Source organism: Lagenorhynchus albirostris, chromosome 11 (genome assembly GCF_949774975.1).
Source record: "Lagenorhynchus albirostris chromosome 11, mLagAlb1.1, whole genome shotgun sequence".
NCBI lineage: Eukaryota > Metazoa > Chordata > Mammalia > Artiodactyla > Delphinidae > Lagenorhynchus > Lagenorhynchus albirostris.
Genome location: NC_083105.1, coordinates 53700405 through 53718033, shown reverse-complemented (window position 1 = coordinate 53718033; position 17629 = coordinate 53700405). Strand labels below are relative to the sequence as shown.

At 38.7% G+C, this 17629-nt stretch overlaps 1 long non-coding RNA gene across 1 annotated transcript; it reads left to right on the top strand.

Moving 5' to 3' along the window:
* Nucleotides 1-267: 267 nt before the first annotated feature.
* Nucleotides 268-12868, top strand: LOC132528948 (uncharacterized). The gene is made up of 3 exons (XR_009543342.1): nucleotides 268-521; nucleotides 7882-8109; nucleotides 12792-12868. It is a non-coding gene; the product is annotated as an uncharacterized LOC132528948 (long non-coding RNA).
* The last annotated feature ends 4761 nt before the right edge of the window (nucleotides 12869-17629 follow it).

The following is a 17629-nucleotide window of genomic DNA, read 5'->3' as shown; positions in this document are numbered from 1 at the left end:
ATTAAATATAAAGACACAGGGCTTCCCTGGTGGCGCAGTGGTTGGGAGTCCGCCTGCCGATGCAGGGACACTTAACGATCAAAGATTCCACGGTTTCCCCCTAGGACTAACAAGGCAAATGTTGGGAAAGGCAGTCTAATGTGCACTGCCTGTTGACCCCCCTCCATCTAGTTTCAGAAGAACAGGGCTTGGGCCTGGAATACTTCTTTACCAAGAGATAAGGAACCCATATAGTCAGTGCCAGATTTATCACCTTGTATGGGAATATCTTCTTTTTCAGACTCAATGTGTATTCCTTTGTTCTGCTTAAGTATTTATACTCAATGCGTCAATGACTCTCAGGCACTCTCCAGCCTTCGTTTATTTCAGACTCCACGAAGGAGGAAGAGGTGTCCTTCTGCTACAGCACAAGAGGGGTGCATGCAGGCTAATTGCCCTGTGTTGGCTGCCTAGTGGGACCCACTGGCCACAGGGAACCAATGCACACAATTGGAGCTGATCTTTCTCTGTCTCTTCTCCATGTAAGTAAAATTGTTGTTCCACCTAGTGTTTGACTGTGTTATGTTTTCCTTGGCAAATCCATTACCAAGTATAGTGGAGTGAAAGTGAGTGGAAGTATTTGGGCTTCTATTCCTGGTGATTTTCATAGTAATGATCTTTGCTATCCTCCATGTTGTTGGAGACCTCCCCTGACATTGGTAACCAGTGTTCAGTGTTCTGCCTGACATCAAGGATGTCTCCTCTCAATGTGCCCACATGTTGGAGGGTCTAGCCAGTGTAATAAATCATGAAAAAGAAATAAAAGACACATAGATTGGAAAAGAAGAAATAACACTGTCTGTATTCAAAGAGAGCATAATTGTTTACATATAAAATCCCAAAGAATATCAAAAAATAGTACTATACATAGTTTAACAAGATTGCAAGATTCAGTATAAAACATCAGTTGTATTTCTCTATATAAGGAATGAAAATTGGAAATCATTTTTAAAAGTACCATTTGTAAAAGTATCAAGTATAAATTCAAGAGTAAATCTCAGAGAAATGTGCTGAAACTGTATGGTGAAAACTATAAAACACTGATGATCTCTGACCCAATTAAATAAAAGAATATATCATATTTATGGATATGTTAATATTGTTAAGCTGTCAATTTTATCCTAAGAGATCTATAGAATCTACACAATCTCAAAATCCCAGCAAAACTTTTAATAGAAATTGACAAGATCATTATAAAATTTATATAGAAAATCAAAAGAAATAGCCTAAGAATTTTGAATAAGAACGAAGTTGGAGGGGACTTCCCTGGTGGCACAGTAGTTAAGAATCTGCCTGCCAATGCAGGGGACACGGATTCGATCCCTGGTCCAGGAAGATCCCACATTCCACAGAGCAGCTAAGCCCTTGCACCACAACTACGGAGCCTGTGCTCTAGAGCCCATGAGCCACAACTACTGAGCCTCCATGCCACAACTACTGAAGCTTGCACATCCTAGAATCCATGCATCACAACTGCTGAGCCTACATGCTGCAACTACTGAAGCCCACATGCTCTAGGGCCTACGTGCCACAACTACTGAGCCTGCGTGCTGCAACTGCTGAAGCCTGTGCACCTAGAGCCCATGCTCTACAACAAGGGAAGCCACTGCAATGAGAAGCCCCTGCACCGCAATGAAGACTAGCCACTGCTCGCCGCAACTAGAGAAAGCCCACACACAGCAACAAAGACCCAACGAGGCCAAAAAGAAAAAAAGAAAAAGAACAAAGTTGGAGGGCTCACACAACCTGATTGTAAAACTTACTATAAAACTATAATCAGGGCTTCCCTGGTAGTGCAGTGGTTGAGAGTCTGCCTGCCGATGCAGGGGACACGGGTTCATGCCCTGGTCCGGGAAGATCCCACATGCCACAGAGCGGCTGGGCCCGTGAGCCATGGCCGCTGGGCCTGCGCGTCCGGAGCCTGTGCTCTGCAACGGGAGAGGCCACAACAGTGAGAGTCCCGCGTACGGCAAAAAAACAACAACAAAAAACCCCCCTATAATCAGACAGTGCAGTATTGGTAAAAGATGGACACAAAGATCAATGGAACAGAATAGAGTCCAGAAATAGATCAATTGATTGATCAATTGATTTTTTACATAAGTTTAATAGCAATTCAATGGAGAACAGATAGTCATTTTAACAAAGAGTGCTGGAACAATGGAACATTCCTATGGAAAATAGCAAACCCCACCCCATAACTTACACCTTATGCTAAAATTAACTCAAAATGGATCACAGATCAAAAGGTAAAAATCTAAAACTATAAACTTTGGGGAAAAATGAAGAGAAAATCTTTTTGACTATGGGTCAGGCAAAGATATCATAGTTATGACAGCTAATGCATAATATGAAATGAAAAAATTTGATAAATTAGACTTTATAAAAATTGTAAAACTTCTGTTCTGCAGAAGACACTGTTAAAGAATGAAAAGGCAGTCCACAGACTGGGAGGAAAATCTTTGCAACTGATATATCTGGTAAAAAAAAAAAAACTTGTACCCAAAATATAAAAAAGAACTCTCAAAACTCAACAGTAAGGAAGGAAACAACTCAATTTTTTTAAAAAGGGCAAGAGATTTGAATAGCTATTCCACTAAAGAAGATATATTGATGGCCTATAAACAGATGAAAAGATGCTCAATATAAATCATTAGAGAAATGCAAATTAAACCACAGTGTGATACTACTATAGACCTATTAGAACGGCTAAAGTAAATACCAAGTGTTAGTGAGGATGTGGAGCAGGTGGAACACACCACTACTAGTGGGAATGCAAAATGGTATAGCCATTTTATACAGTAATCAAAACAATGTGGTACTGGCACAAAAACAGACATACAGATCAATGGAGCAGGATAAAGAGCCCAGAGAAAACCCACATGCCTACGGTCAATTAATCTTTGACAAAAGAGGCAAGAATATAAAATGGGAAAAGGTCTCCTCAGCAAGTGGTGCTGGGAAAGTTGGACAGCCGCATGTAAATCAATGAAGTTAGAACACATCTTTACACCATGCACAAAAATAAACTCAAAATGGCTTAAAGACTTAAACATAATCTATGACACCATAAAACTCCTAGAAGAGATCATAGGCAAAACATTCTCTGACATAAATTGTACCAATGTTTTCTTAGGTCAGTCTCCCATGGCGATAGAAATAAAAACAAAAATCAACAAATGGGACCTAATCAAACTTACAAGTTTTTGCACAGCAAAGGAAACCATAAACAGAATGAAAAGACAATCTACAGAATGGGAGAAAATATTGGCAAACGATGCAAGCAACAAGGGCTTAATTTCCAAAATATAGTAACAGCTCATACAACTCAACAACAAAAAAACAACGCAATCGAAAAATGGGCAGAAGACCTAAATAGACATTTCTCCAAAGAAGATATACAGATGGCCAATAGGCACATGAAAAGATGCTCAACATTGCTAATTATTAGAGAAATGCAAATCAAAACTACAATGAGGTATCACCTCACACCAGTCAGAATGGCCATCACTAAAAAGTCTACAAATAACAAATGCTGGAGAGGGAGTGGAGACAAAGGAACCCTCTTATACTGTTGGTGGGAATGAAATTCGTACAGCCACTATGGAACACAGTATGGAGTTTCCTCAAAAAACTAAAAATAGAGTTGCTATATGATCCAGCAATCCCACTCCTGGGCACATACCCAGACAAAACTATAATTTGAAAAGATCCATGCACCCCTATGTTCATAGCAGCACTATTTACCATAGCCAAGACATGGAATCAACCTAAATGTCCATCAACAGATAAATGGATAAAGAAGATATGATACATATGTACAGTGGAATATTACTCAGTCATCAAAAAGAATGAAATAATGCCATTTTCAGCAACATGGATGGACCTAGAGATTATCATACTAAAAAGTAAGTCAGAAAGAGAAACACACCATATGATATCACTTATATGTGGAATCTAAAATATGACACAAATGAACATATCTACAAAACAGAAACAGACTCACAGACATAGAGAACAGACTTGTGGTTGCCAAGGGGGAGGGAAGGATTGGAAGTTTGGGATTAGTAGAGGCAAATTATTACATATAGGATGGATAAATAACAAGGTCCTACTGTATAGCACAGGGAACTGTATTCAATATCCTGTGACAAACCATAATGGAAAAGAATATGAAAAAGAATATATATGTATAACTGAGTCAGTACAGAAGAAACCAGCACAACATTGTAAATCAACTATACTTCAATAAAATTTTTTTAAAAAAGAATAAATTGAACAGAGCAGAAAAAATGGTATAGCCATTTTGGAAAACAGTCTGACAGTTTCTTATAAAGTTAACCATACAACCCAACAATCCCATTTCCAAGTATTTACTTGGGAGAAATGAAAACTAATTTAATTAATAGGTTCATAGAATTCATAGTTGTATACACACAAAAAGTTACTTTTACTGTATATAAATTATACCTAACTATAAAAAAAATTTTTTTAACTGACCAGAAAAACAAACAAACAAACAAAAGGCTTGAAGTTTCACTTTTGAATTCTATCTATCACACACTAAGGAAGAAATAACACTAATCTTACACAAACTCTTCCAGAAAATAAAGGGAACACCCTCCAATTCATTTTATAAGGCCACTTGATACTAAAACCTGTCAAACCCAATAAACATAAATGCAGAAATACACACACACACACACACACACACACACACACACACTAAGTTAGCATAGGACTCCAGCAATTTGCAAAAATAATTGTACATCATAACCAAGTAGGGTTTATCCCAGAAATGCAAGGTTATTTAAAAAATCAATGAGTTGTTGCTCAGTGTATATGGAATTTCGGTTTTCCAAAATGAAAAATTTCCTAGAGATCTGTTACAGAACAATACACTTCACATATTTTGATGGTCTCTCATAAAGTGTGTAAATATTTAAAATTGTTATAACTTCTTGCTGTATTAAACTTTTATTAATGCATGATGTCTTGTCTCTTGTAGCCTTTTTTGATTTAAGTCCATTTTGTCTGGTATTAGCATAACAGGAGTGGTTCTTTTGGTTACTATTTGCATGGAATATCTTTCTCCATCCTTTCACTTGAAACCTGTTTGTATCTTTGGATCTCAAGTGAATCTCTCACGGACAGCATATAGTTGGATCATGTGTATTTATCCATCTGGCATAATACCATCCTGACAATCTCTGTCCTTTTCATTGGAGAGTAATCCATTTACATTTAAAATTATTACTGATAAGGAAGGACTTACTTCTGTCATTATGCTATATACTAATTCAATCTCCTCACTAGTAATCAGTCTGTTCAGATTGTTTGTTTCTTCATGATTCAAGCTTGGTAGGATGTATGTTTCTAGGAATTTATCCATTTCTTCAAGGTTTTTAATTTGTTGGCATATAATTGTTCATAGTAGTTTCTTACAATCTTTAGTATTTCTGTGCTATCACTTGTAAGGTCTCTTTCATTTCTGATTTATTTATTTCAGTACTCTCTTTTTTTCTTGGTGAATCTAGTTAAAGTTTGTCAATTTTCTTTATCTTTTCAGAGAACCAGCTCTTAGTTTCACCGATCTTTTCTATTGTCTTTTTAGTCTCTGTTTCAGTTATTTCCATTCTGATCCTTATTTCCTTCCTTCTAACTTTGGGCTTAGTTTGTTCTTTTTTTTAGTTCCTTGAGGTATAAAGTTAGGCTGTTTATTTGAGATCTTTTATTTTTCTTAATGAAGGCATTTACCACTATAAACTTCCCTCTTAGAACTGCTTTTGCTACATTCCTTAAGTTTTAGTATGTTGTTTCCATTTTCATCTGTCTCAAGATATTTTTTGGTTTTCCCTTTGATTTCTTCTTTGACCCATTGGTTTTAGGAGCTTGTTGTTTAATCTCCACATATTTGTGATTTTCCCAGTTTTCCACTTATAATTAATTTCTAGTTTCATACCATCATGGTCAGAAAACATACTTGATATGATTTCAATCTTCTTAAACTTATTAAGACTTGTTTTGTGGTCTAACATGTTATCTATCCTAAAGAATGTTCCACATGTGCTTGAGAAGAAGATTCTGCTGCAGTTGAATGGAATTTCCTGTAAATGTCTGTTAGGTCCATCTGACCTAAAATGTAGTTTAAGTCCAACATTTCCTTATTGATTTTCTGTCTGGATAAACTATCTGTTGTTGAAAGTTGAAAGATTTAATGAATTTTTAGGCTATAATAGAAAACTAACAAGAAATTTCTCCCCTGAGACTGTTTCGGGTCCTTTAAACCACTCTGATCCACCTCTGCTATTAGTTCTCCTTTAGTGATCAAGTGTAAGAAGCACTGGATTGAAGAAGTTGGTTCTCTGCTATAGTTATGTCATCTCTGATAAAATTATTCTCCAGCAGGCAGATGACTTACATGGAAGGATTGGTACAATACTCCCAACGATAGATTTTTCCTCTATCTCTGCTCTGCCCTCTTCTTCACATCCTTTGAAGAGGCACCTTGCTGCTGGTTAAAAGTGTGAACTGTGGAGTCAAACTTCCTGGGTTGAAATCCCAGCCCCACCACTTAGTAGCCTCGGGAAATTTAACTTAACCTCTTCCTGCCTGAGGCTTCTCATCTCTAAAGTGGATATAATAGTGTTTATTTTATAGGATTATTATAAGGAAAATATAAGAATAATAGTAAAAGGCTTAGGTCAATGCCTGTGTGTGCCAACTTAATTGAGTTCCTATTTCCTATGTCTGCAATGTACTGTGATGTTAGTATTTCTGATATAAATTTGTCTCTCAAATAGAGGTGGGAGGAGTCCTTGAAAGAATAGGTCTTGTCTCTCTTCCTCCTCTCTCTCAATCCCTCTGCAACTTTTTCTCTGGCTCCCTCTCATTCTCTCAACAAATATCTACTGAGCACCTTCTGCGTACCAGGCACTATTTTAGGCTGATGATTATATTTTGAATCAGAAAAGCATTTTCCCTCCCTTTTTCCAATATAATGAAACAAATCAGTACTTGAGCAGGCTATTGCAGTGCAATAAGGTAGAAAGAGGGAGGGGAAGGCAGGAACACAAGGTATTCTGTGTCTATCTATTCTTTGTGTTTCTGTCTCTTTTTCTGTCTGACTCTGTCCCTCTCTTCCTCTGTCTCTGTGTGTATGCCTCTTGAAGGAAATTAAGAGATTTCCCAAAGTACAGGAAGAACTTACTGTATGAGTACAGTTAACCTGGGATAGTCTGGTTGTAGCCAATTCTAGCCAGCAGGGGGCAGGAGTGACCAGCTGTATAAATCAGTGCAGTTACTCAAATGTTTCTAAGACCTACTTTTAAAAAGTGCTTTTTAAAAAAAAATTTTATTAGAGTATAGTTGATTTACAATGTTGTGTTAGTTTCGGGTGTACAGCAAAGTGAATCAGTTATACATATACTTATATCCACTCTTTTTTAGATCCTTTTCCCATATAGGCCATTACAGACTATTGAGTAGACTTCCCTGTGCTCTACAGTAGGTCCTTATTAGTTATCTACTTTATACATAATAGTGTGTATATGTCAATCCAAATATCCCAGTTTATCTCTCCTCCCCTTACCCCCTGGTAACCATAAGTTAGTTTAAAAAAAAAAGTTCTTTTAATTTGTTCTGTGGAATTCTTTCAATTTTTAAGCTGTATAATTGTTACATAGCAAAAATGACTATTGGTATTGTCATGTTAAAACAATTCCAATTTGGCAAATTGGAGTAAGTTTCTACTGATCATGAATGTTGATTTTGTTTTCACACAAGGATTTAGCCTCTCCTTAGACATCCAAATAACAAAATTTTCTGCCTTTTTATATTCAGCAGATAATTTCAACTGGAGACAGGGATGGATGGAAAAACTTACACTCCCAAGACATCAGGCCTCACCAGCAATCTTGGGCTTCTCATTTAAATTCCCTGAGTTTTTACTGAAGAAGTTTGCAAAGACCAGGGTGAAGGCTATATTGGACTGCCCAGGGAACCACACTCTTCAGGGACTGTGGACATTAGGAAGACATGTCCAGTTGACAGTGAACGGCTAAGCCAAGGGTATGACCTTGCTTTCTAATCTCTTGGCTTTCTGCACTCACAGCTGTCACAACAGGGGCCTTCCCAAAAGTCAGACCCACCTCAACTGTGTTAAAAAGTTGGGGTTCTTGAATGTTTCCAAGGAACTTACCTTTTATCCCTTTGTTTGATACTTGTTTTACAAAAGATATGTTTTGAGTTTCTATTCAACATGGAAATTATCCTCTAGCACTCAAGGTGCTTTCTATAGTCTTTATTGGTGCTTTCTAAACATTCCTTAAAACAAACAGATTTGGTACAGAGAAGAATACTCTTCAATTTCCTTGTTTTTGTTATATAGTTTCTTCTTAATTCTAAGTATTTTATTTTTAATATTTAACAATAGTACATGTTATATATTAAAAATTTGAAAAATACAAGATTGAAAGCAAAAATTGTCCAACATTCTACCAACCAGTGATAACCAGCACTCATATTTTGCTCTACAACTTTCTGGTCTGGCTGTCTCTGTCTTTAAGAAAAGTGGAATCACACTGGATGTGACAGAGACTAAGAGTTGTCTCCCAGGATTTGTTCTCCTTTTCTTTCTATATAGTAAGATCTCAAGCTTTTAGCTCACCATATGACCTCAACTTGCAGCCTGGTGTGGCCATACAAATTAAGTTCTAGCCAATGGGCTACAAGTGCAATGATGAAAAGTTCTAGCAGATTTTCGTGAAGCGGGGACATACCCTTCCATCTCCTTCTCTTCCTTTCCCGTAGTTAGAATGCAAACATAATGATTAGAGCTGGAGTAGCCAGCTTAGACTGCAAGAAGCCCCGTGCTGAAGGTTACAGAACAATCACATGCAAGGAGCCTGTGTCTCTGATTACCCTGGAACAACCGTCCCAAGCTGGAATTCTGTTTACATGAGGGCAAAGTAAACCTCAATCTTGTTAAAGTCACTTTTTTTGTGTATTTTTGTAACTCACAGCCACACTTCGTTCAAACTAGTATGCTAGATCTATATGTAGTTCTATAACTACATTCAAATATCCAGTCTCTTTTCTTTATATATATATATATATATATATATATATATATAGTACAATAAGTATCATCCTACCACATAGTTTTATTGCTTAAAATAGGGGAGCAGTGCCCATGTAAATAGCTTTGAAAATATGGTTTTTAATGGCTGTATAATATTCTATTGTGTCATAGTTTAACCATTCCTCTATTTCCCCCAATGTATTACTCTTATTTCTAATGAGGAAGAGGGAATCTCCTTGTATATAAACCCTTGTGCACATTGCTAATTATTTTAGGAAATAGTCCTACATGTGATTAGTTTTTATATTCTCACTTTTATCTACTGTTGGGATTTTATTGTTATTTTTAGAAAAAAGTATGTAGTGTTTGATACTTATAAAAGAATATTTATATAATGACTATGTAAGTTTAAAGAAGAAGAAGAAAATAAACACCATGGAACCCTTTATCCAATCTCAGAACTCAACCACTATCAATATTTGAAGTTGTATGTGGGATCCTCCCTAGTCTTAACCCCTACTAACCTCCAGAGAAAAATACTGCAGTCAAGTTTGTTGCTGTCATCTCTCCCTTTTTTGTTGTTATTTGTCTTACCACATATATATCACTCAGTTCCTGAAGCCAAAAGTATTGGAGTCACTCTTGAATTCTTATTAGTCTTACCCCTCCCATCCAATCTGTCAGCAAATCCTGCTGGCTCTGCCTTTAAAAACATATCCAGAATTCACCACCACAGCAACATTCTATTTCAAGCCACCATCTCTCATTACCAATGTAGCCCCCTAACTTGGTTCCCTGTTTCCATCCATGCCCCCTTCCAGTCCACTTTCAATACAGCAGCCCAAGTGATTCTGTTTAAACCTAAGTCAGATGGCGCATGAAGTCAGATCTTTGCATAATAGCTCTCTATCTCAGAGAAAAACCCTACAATATCACATGGTTGGTCCCACCCCTCTCTCTCAACCTTGCTTCTCTGAACACACTCAGACCTTGGGGCTTTTGTATTTGCTGTGTCTCCTGTCTGGAAGGCTCTCTCCCCAAATCTGTGCACAGCTAACTCCTCGCTTCGTTCAAGTCTTTCCTCAAATATATCTTCTCAGAGAGGCCTTCCCTGGCCACCCTATCTAATTAATCTCCCTACCACTTCCTAGCCCCTTCCTTTAAGATTCACTTTCTACTTTGTTACATGTTTAATTTACTTATCTTGTTTGTTGCCTGTTCCATCACTTGAAAGTAAGCACCATGAGGGCAGGTTTTTTGTCTTTTGTGTTTACTGCTGCCTCTATCTTTGGTGTCTAGAACTCTGCTTGGAATATAGTAGGTACTCAAAACACATTTGTTGAATCAAAATTGAATTGAGTGTATATATTCTCATACCATATATTGTTTAGCTTTGTGGCTTCTGAGTTTTATGAAAATGGTATCCTCCTCTATATGTACATCTATGTCTTGCTTTATCTACCCAATTTTTTTTACACATTTTTAAAATTAATTTATTTATTTAATTAATTTTTTGCTGTGTTGGGTCTTCGTTGCTGCATGCGGGCTTTAGTTGCGGCGAGCAGGAGCTTCTCTTCGTTGCGGTGCGCGGGCTTCTCCTTGCCGTGGCTTCTCCTGTTGCAGAGCATGGGCTCTAGGCGCACGGGCTTCAGTAGTTGTGGCTCACGGGCTCTAGAGCACAGGCTCAGTAGTTGCAGGCACGGGCTTAGTTGCTCCACGGCATGTGGGATTTCCCGGACCAGGGATTGAACCCGTGTCCCCTGCATTGGCACGTGGGTTCTTAACCACTGCACATCCAGGGAAGTCCCTCTACTCAATATTATATGTCTGGGGCTTCCCTGGTGGCTCAGTGGTTGAGAGTCTGCCTGCCGATGCAGGGGACGTGGGTTTGTGCCCCGGTCCGGGAAGATCCCAGATGCCGCGGAGCGGCAGGGCCCGTGAGCCATGGCCGTTGAGCCTGCGCGTCCGGAGCCTATGCTCCGCAACGGGAGAGGCCACAACAGTGATCAGGCCCGCGTACCGCAAAAAAAAAAAAAAAAAAAAATTGTATGTCTGGTTTACCCATGTTTGTCTGTATGACTGTAATTAATTCATTTTCACCACAGTTTGATATTTTGCTGTCTATGTCATTATTTAGCCATTCTTCTCTTGATGGACATTTAGGTTGTTTCCTTGTTGAGTTATATATACTTATGCACAAATGTGTATATAAACATTTATATACATTTACACATATGCCTCTGGGATCTTGTTAGCATGTCTGTAGGATAAAGTTTTACAAACGGAATTTTTGGAGTACAGGATATTCCTGTTTTCTTGATTTAAAAAAATTATTAACTGTTATATAAAAATAAACATTAGATAAAACATACCACCTTAACCATTGTAAAGTATACAGTTAAGTAATATTAAGTATATTCACAGTGTTGTAAAACAGCCCTCCAGAAGTTGTTCATCTCGCAGAGCTGAAAGCCTATGCCAATTAAACAACAACCCTGCATTTCCCCCTCCCTCCAGCCTCTGGCAACCACTATTGGGATCTTCTCTTTCTGTAAATTTGACTAGTTTAGATATGTCATAAGTGGAATCACACAGTGTTTGTCTGTTTGTGACTGGCTTATTTCATTTAGCATAATGCCCTCAAGTTTCATCCCTGTGATAAATATGCATCTTTTTTTGTACTATGTTGTCCTTTTTGTTCCACTTCCTCAGAGATTTCTCCACTTGATTTTCTATTTTTCTCATAAATTATTTTTCACTATACAGTTTCTTTTTACTTAACAAGGTGAGCATAAAAACGAAATAATATCATAATTATGAAAACAGTATACTTAGCAGGAATTAATTCAGTAAATACAGGGAATTCCCTGATGGTCTAGTGGTTAGGACTCGGCTCTTTCACTGCTGGGGCCCAGGTTCAATGCCTGGTCTGCAAACTGAGATCTTACAAACCATGTAGTGTGGCCAAAATTAAATTAAATACAAACATTAAATCTTGTATTTTTGGCCACCTTTAAATATTTTAAAATTAATTTTATTGAAATATAATTTACATATAAAATTAACAAATTTCAGGCGTTCAATTCAATTTCCTTTGACAAACGTATACAGTTCCATAACCATCACCACAATCATAATGTAACATCTCACCCCAGAAACTTTCCCCATGCCCTTTTTTAGACAATTCTCTCCTCTTGCCCTTGGCCCCCGGCACCACTGCATGGGAGGGCATGGGAGCATATTCTGAAATTATCTTTACAATTTTTCTGTAGAGCTAAAATTATTTCAAATACAGGCAGGCATACCATGTTTTGTTGTGCTTGGCAGGTATTGCTGGGGTTTTTTTTGTTTTGTTTTGTTTTTTACAAACAAGGTTTTGTGGCAACACTGCGTTGAGCGAGTCTATAGGCGACATTTTTCCAATAGCATTTGCTCACTACATGTTTCTCTGTCACATTTTGGTAATTCTTGAAATATTTCAGACTTTTTCATTATCATTATATTTGTTGCGGTGATCTATGATCAGTGACTTCTGATGTTACTATTATAATTGTTTTAGGGGCACCAGAAACTGCACCCATTTAAGACAGTGAGCTTAATCGGTAAATGTTGTGTGTGTTCTGACTGCTCCACCAATTAACCATTCCCCCGTCTCTCTCCCTCTCCTCAGGCCTCCCTATTCCCTGAAGCACAACAATATTGAAATTGGGCCAATTAATAATCCTACGATAGCCTCCAAATGTTCAGGTAAGAGTTGCCCGTCTCTCACTTTAAATCAAAAGTTAGAAATGACTAAGCTTAGTGAGGAAAGCATGTTAAAAGATGAGATGGGTCAAAACTAGGCCTCTTGTGCCAATTAGCCAAGTTGTGAATGCAAAGGAAAAGGTCTTGAAGGAAATTAAAAGTGTTACTCCAGTGAACACAGGACTGATAAGAAAGCAAAACACCCTAATTGCTGATATGGAGAAAGTTGTAGTGGTCTGAACAGAATATCAAACCAGCCACAACATTTCCTTAAGCCTAATCCTGAACAATATCCTAACTCTCTTCAATTCTATGTAGGCTGAGAGAGGCAAGGAAGCTGCAGGAGAAGTTTGAAGCTAGTAGAGGTTGGTTTTTGAGGTTAAAGGAAAGAAGCCATCTCCATAACATAAAAGTGCGAGGTGAAGCCACAAGTGCTGAGGTAGAAGCTGCAGCAAGTTATCCAGAATATTTAGCTAAGATAATGAATGCTGGTGGCTACACCAAACAACGGATTTTCAATGTAGACAAAACAGCCTTATATTGGAAGAAGATGCAATCTAGGACTTTCATTGTTAAAGAGGAGAAGGCAAGGCCTGGCCTCAAAGCTTCAAAGGACAGGCTGACGCTCCTGTTAGGGGCTAAAGCAGCTGGTGACTTCGAGTTGAAGTCAATGATCATTTACCATTCTGAAAATCCTAGGGCCTTTAGGAATTATGCTAAATCTAGTCCACCTGTGCTCTGTAAGTGAAGCAACAAAGCCTGGATGATAGTACATCTGTTTACAACATGGTTTACTGAATATTTTAGGCCCACTGTTGACACCTACTACTACTCAGAAAAGAAGATTCCTTTCAAATAGTACTGCCCATTGACCACACCTGGTCACCCAGGGGCTCTGATGGAGATGTACAATGAGATTCATATTGTTTCCATGCCTGATAATACAACACCCATTCTGCAGCCTGTGGATCAAGGAGCAATTTCAACGTTCAAATCTTATTATTTAAGAAATACATTTCATAAGGCTATAGCTGCCATAGATAGTGATTCCTCTGATGGATCTGGGCAAAGTCAATTGAAAAACTTGTGAAAAGGATTCATCGTTCTAGATGCCATTAAGAACATTCACAATTCATGGAAAGGAGTAAATATATCAACATGGGGGCTTCCCTGGTGGCGCAGTGGTTGAGAGCCTGCCTGCTGATGCAGGGGACGTGGGTTCGTGCCCCGGTCCGGGAGGATCCCGCATGCGGCGGAGAGGCTGGGCCCGTGAGCCATGGCCGCTGAGCCTGTGCGTCCGGAGCCTGTGCTCTGCAACGGGAGAGGCCACAGCAGTGAGAGGCCCGCGTACTGCAAAAAAAAATATATATATATATCAACATGAACAGGAATTTGGAAGAAGTTGATTCCAACCCTCATGGATGACTTTGAGGGGTTCAAGATTTTAGTGGAGGAAGTAACTACAGATGTGGTAGAAATAGCAAGAAAAATACAATTAGAAGTAGAGACTGAAGATGTGACTGAATTGTTATAAGCTCTGATAAAACTTTCATAGAGGAGGAGTTGCTTCTTATGGATAAGTAAAAAAAAAGCAGTTTCTTGAAATGGAATCTACTCCTGGTGAAGATGCTATGAAAATTGTTTAAATGACAACAAAGGATTTAGAATATTATGTAAACGTGGTTGATAAAGCAGCAGCAAGTTTTGAGAGGATTGATTCCAACTTTCAAAGAAGTTCTACTCTGGGTAAAATGCTATCAAACGGCATTGCATGCTACAGATAAATCATTTGTGAAAAAAGAGTCAATTGATGTGACCGACTTCATTGTTGTCTTATTTTAAGAAATTACCAGTCACCCCAACCTTCAGAAACCACCACCATGATCAGTCAGCAGCCATCAACATCCAGGCAAGACCCTCCACCAGCAAGAATATTATGACTTGTTGAAGGCTCAGATGATGGTTAGCATGTTTTAGCAATAAAGCTTTTTTTATTTTTTAAATTAATTCTTATTGGAGTATTGGTGCTTTGCAATGCTGTGTTAGTAAAGCATTTTTAAATTAAGGTATGTGTACATTGTTTTTTAGACATAATGCTATCACACACTTAATAGACTACAGTATAGTGTAAACATAACTTTTGTATGCATTGGGAACATAACATATAGTGTAAACATAACTTTTTTATGCACTGGGAAACCAAAAAGTTCATATGACTGACCTTATTGCGATGTTTGCTTCACTGTGGTGGTCTAGAACCGAACTTGCAATACCTTTGAGGTGTGCTGGTACAAAGTTTAGTTAAAAGAGCGAAAGAGTGACTACAAGACCTGTACTCACGTGTTATTCATTTTGCTGTCCCGGAACCACTTCATTCCATTATTTATCACCCAGTGATAGGGTGGCACCAGTATTAATTTCCTATTGCTGCTGTAACACAGTTACAACAAATGTAATTGCTTAAAATAAGAGGAATTTATGATTTTAAAATTCTGGAAATACGAAGTCAGAAATGGGTCTTATGGGCTGAAGTCAAGATTTTAGCAGAGCTATGTTCCTTCTGGAGGTTCTAGGGGAGAATTTGTTTCCTTGTCTTTTTCAGCTTCTAAAGTCATCTACATTCCTTGGCTTATGGTCCCTTTCTCCATCTGTAGGGCCAGCAACACAACATCTTCAAATTTTTCTCTCTCCCTTGCAGTCACATACCTGTACTTCTGTTGCCACATCTCCTTCTGTGACTCTGACCCTCCTACGTCTCCCTTAAAACCCTTGTGATTATATTGGGACCACCTGGATAATCCAGGCTACTCTTCCCAGCTGAAGATCCTTAAGTAACTCAATCACATCTACAACATTCCTTTTGCTGTGGAGGGAGTTAGCACGGGTTAGGCTATGGACATCTTTGGGGGAACATTTTTCTGTTTACCACATACACCTGTGAAATTCTAGGAATGTTGGTTACATCCTAGGGTGGTCATGTAGTTGGGGGGTACCAGGATACCAATATGGCCCTACTTACTGTGTGAGATTTGTGAACTAAGTTTCTATCATACTTTGATCTGTGGGGAATGACTACAAGAGACAGGGATGCAAAGCTGAGGAGAATTGCCTAGTTTAATCTGATGCTTTGGCAGAGCGGGGGTTTGAATTTGCGATCTGATCCAAGGAACTGTATTGGAACGATCCAGGCAAGAGTGAGACTTATTAATATGGATACTCCTAGTCTGTGACCAGAAACCTAGACAGAACCCAAGATGGACAGATCACCCTCTGTAGCAATTGGAACCATCTGATACAATGACAACCTGCAGCGGCAGGTAGGTGAGGGAAATACATTGATTACTTAGTCCTGGGGAATGCCTAATTTCCATAAGCTTTGCCAACGATACTGTAGCAGTCAAGTTCGATGTTAGAAAGATGATGCTTTGGTTCAGTTATAAGAAGGCGATGTTAAAGGCCCTTACTATCCTAAGTAAAGAATAAAGAATACTGTTAATTCTGTCACTGGCTACCAGTGTCTGCTGAAGGGGAAAAGTACGTTAGGTACGTGTGCAGTCAGTAAATGGGTGGATTGTGGTTAAAACACGTTCTTAATTAAGGGGGGCATCATGCTACCTACAACTACTGCTGAAAACAGGTGGATCCCATAGATTGTAGACAGAGGTACTGAGTGTGCTAAAGTGTAGGGGTTCCAAGTAGAGATGCTGATGGGTAGTAGACACCCTGATGACAATAATCAGGGTCACATACAGTTGGCTTTCAGGAATTTATCAGTTTGGGGCTTGGGCAATGGCAGAAAAGAGTTTTCTAGAAAAAAGAGTTACAGATTGCATAACTGACCAGTATATTATTACCGCTTGTACTGGATATTTTCCTTTTTGTCTTCTAAGTCCCCTCTCCACTGTTTCCTCCCTTCTCAGTAATCTTGGAAATTGAATTTAATAGACTGCATCAATAAGATTCCATACTCTCAGGCTTCCTGCTGGGCTTGAGAGGCACTGGCAGGAGGGCAGAAGGAGGGAAGAGGGTCATGGCCAGGCATTATTCCTCAGCTCCCTGCCTGCAGGCTCACTGCGGGTTAGCTGTCTATACACAGGCCACAACTCCTACAATTACAACTACTGTCATCAGCTTCCAATGATTGGCCTTCTCCTTGTCTCTTCAAGAGGGAAGCAGGGGACAGGTTTGGGGGTAGATAAGAGCTCCTAATGGATTTTAGTCCAGGGTGTTTCACCTTCCCTTTTAAGGATTCTTTTAAGCCTGCCCAAACCTCTGTAAATAGCCGATTTATTAAGCAATCCTCAAATACTCCTCTTAAGAGTGCCATCTGTCTCTTGCTTGTCTCCTGACTCATACATCACTCAAACTAAGGAATAGATCCTCCACCATGGGAATTCCTTATAAGCCTGAGCAGTTCAGGGGTGGCTTGGGGGTATTGAGGGGTGCTTCTGAATAATAAAAGTTAGGTTTCTGATTTAAAGGAATGCAGCAACCCCTGTGACGGGGAGATGTCTGTTTAACACCTTGGAATTCATTTATTCAATAAATAATTATTGAGCATATGTTATGTGCCAGGTACTGGTGATACAGCAGTGAAGAAAACAAACACCACTGCGCTTGTGGGCCTCTGTGCAGTTGGGGGAGATAGATGATGAGCAGAATACATAAATAAAATTCATACCGTATGTTAGATGCTACGAAGGAAAAATAAAGGCAGGGAAGAAAGATGGGGGAGTTGGAAGATGCGCAATTTTAAATTGGATG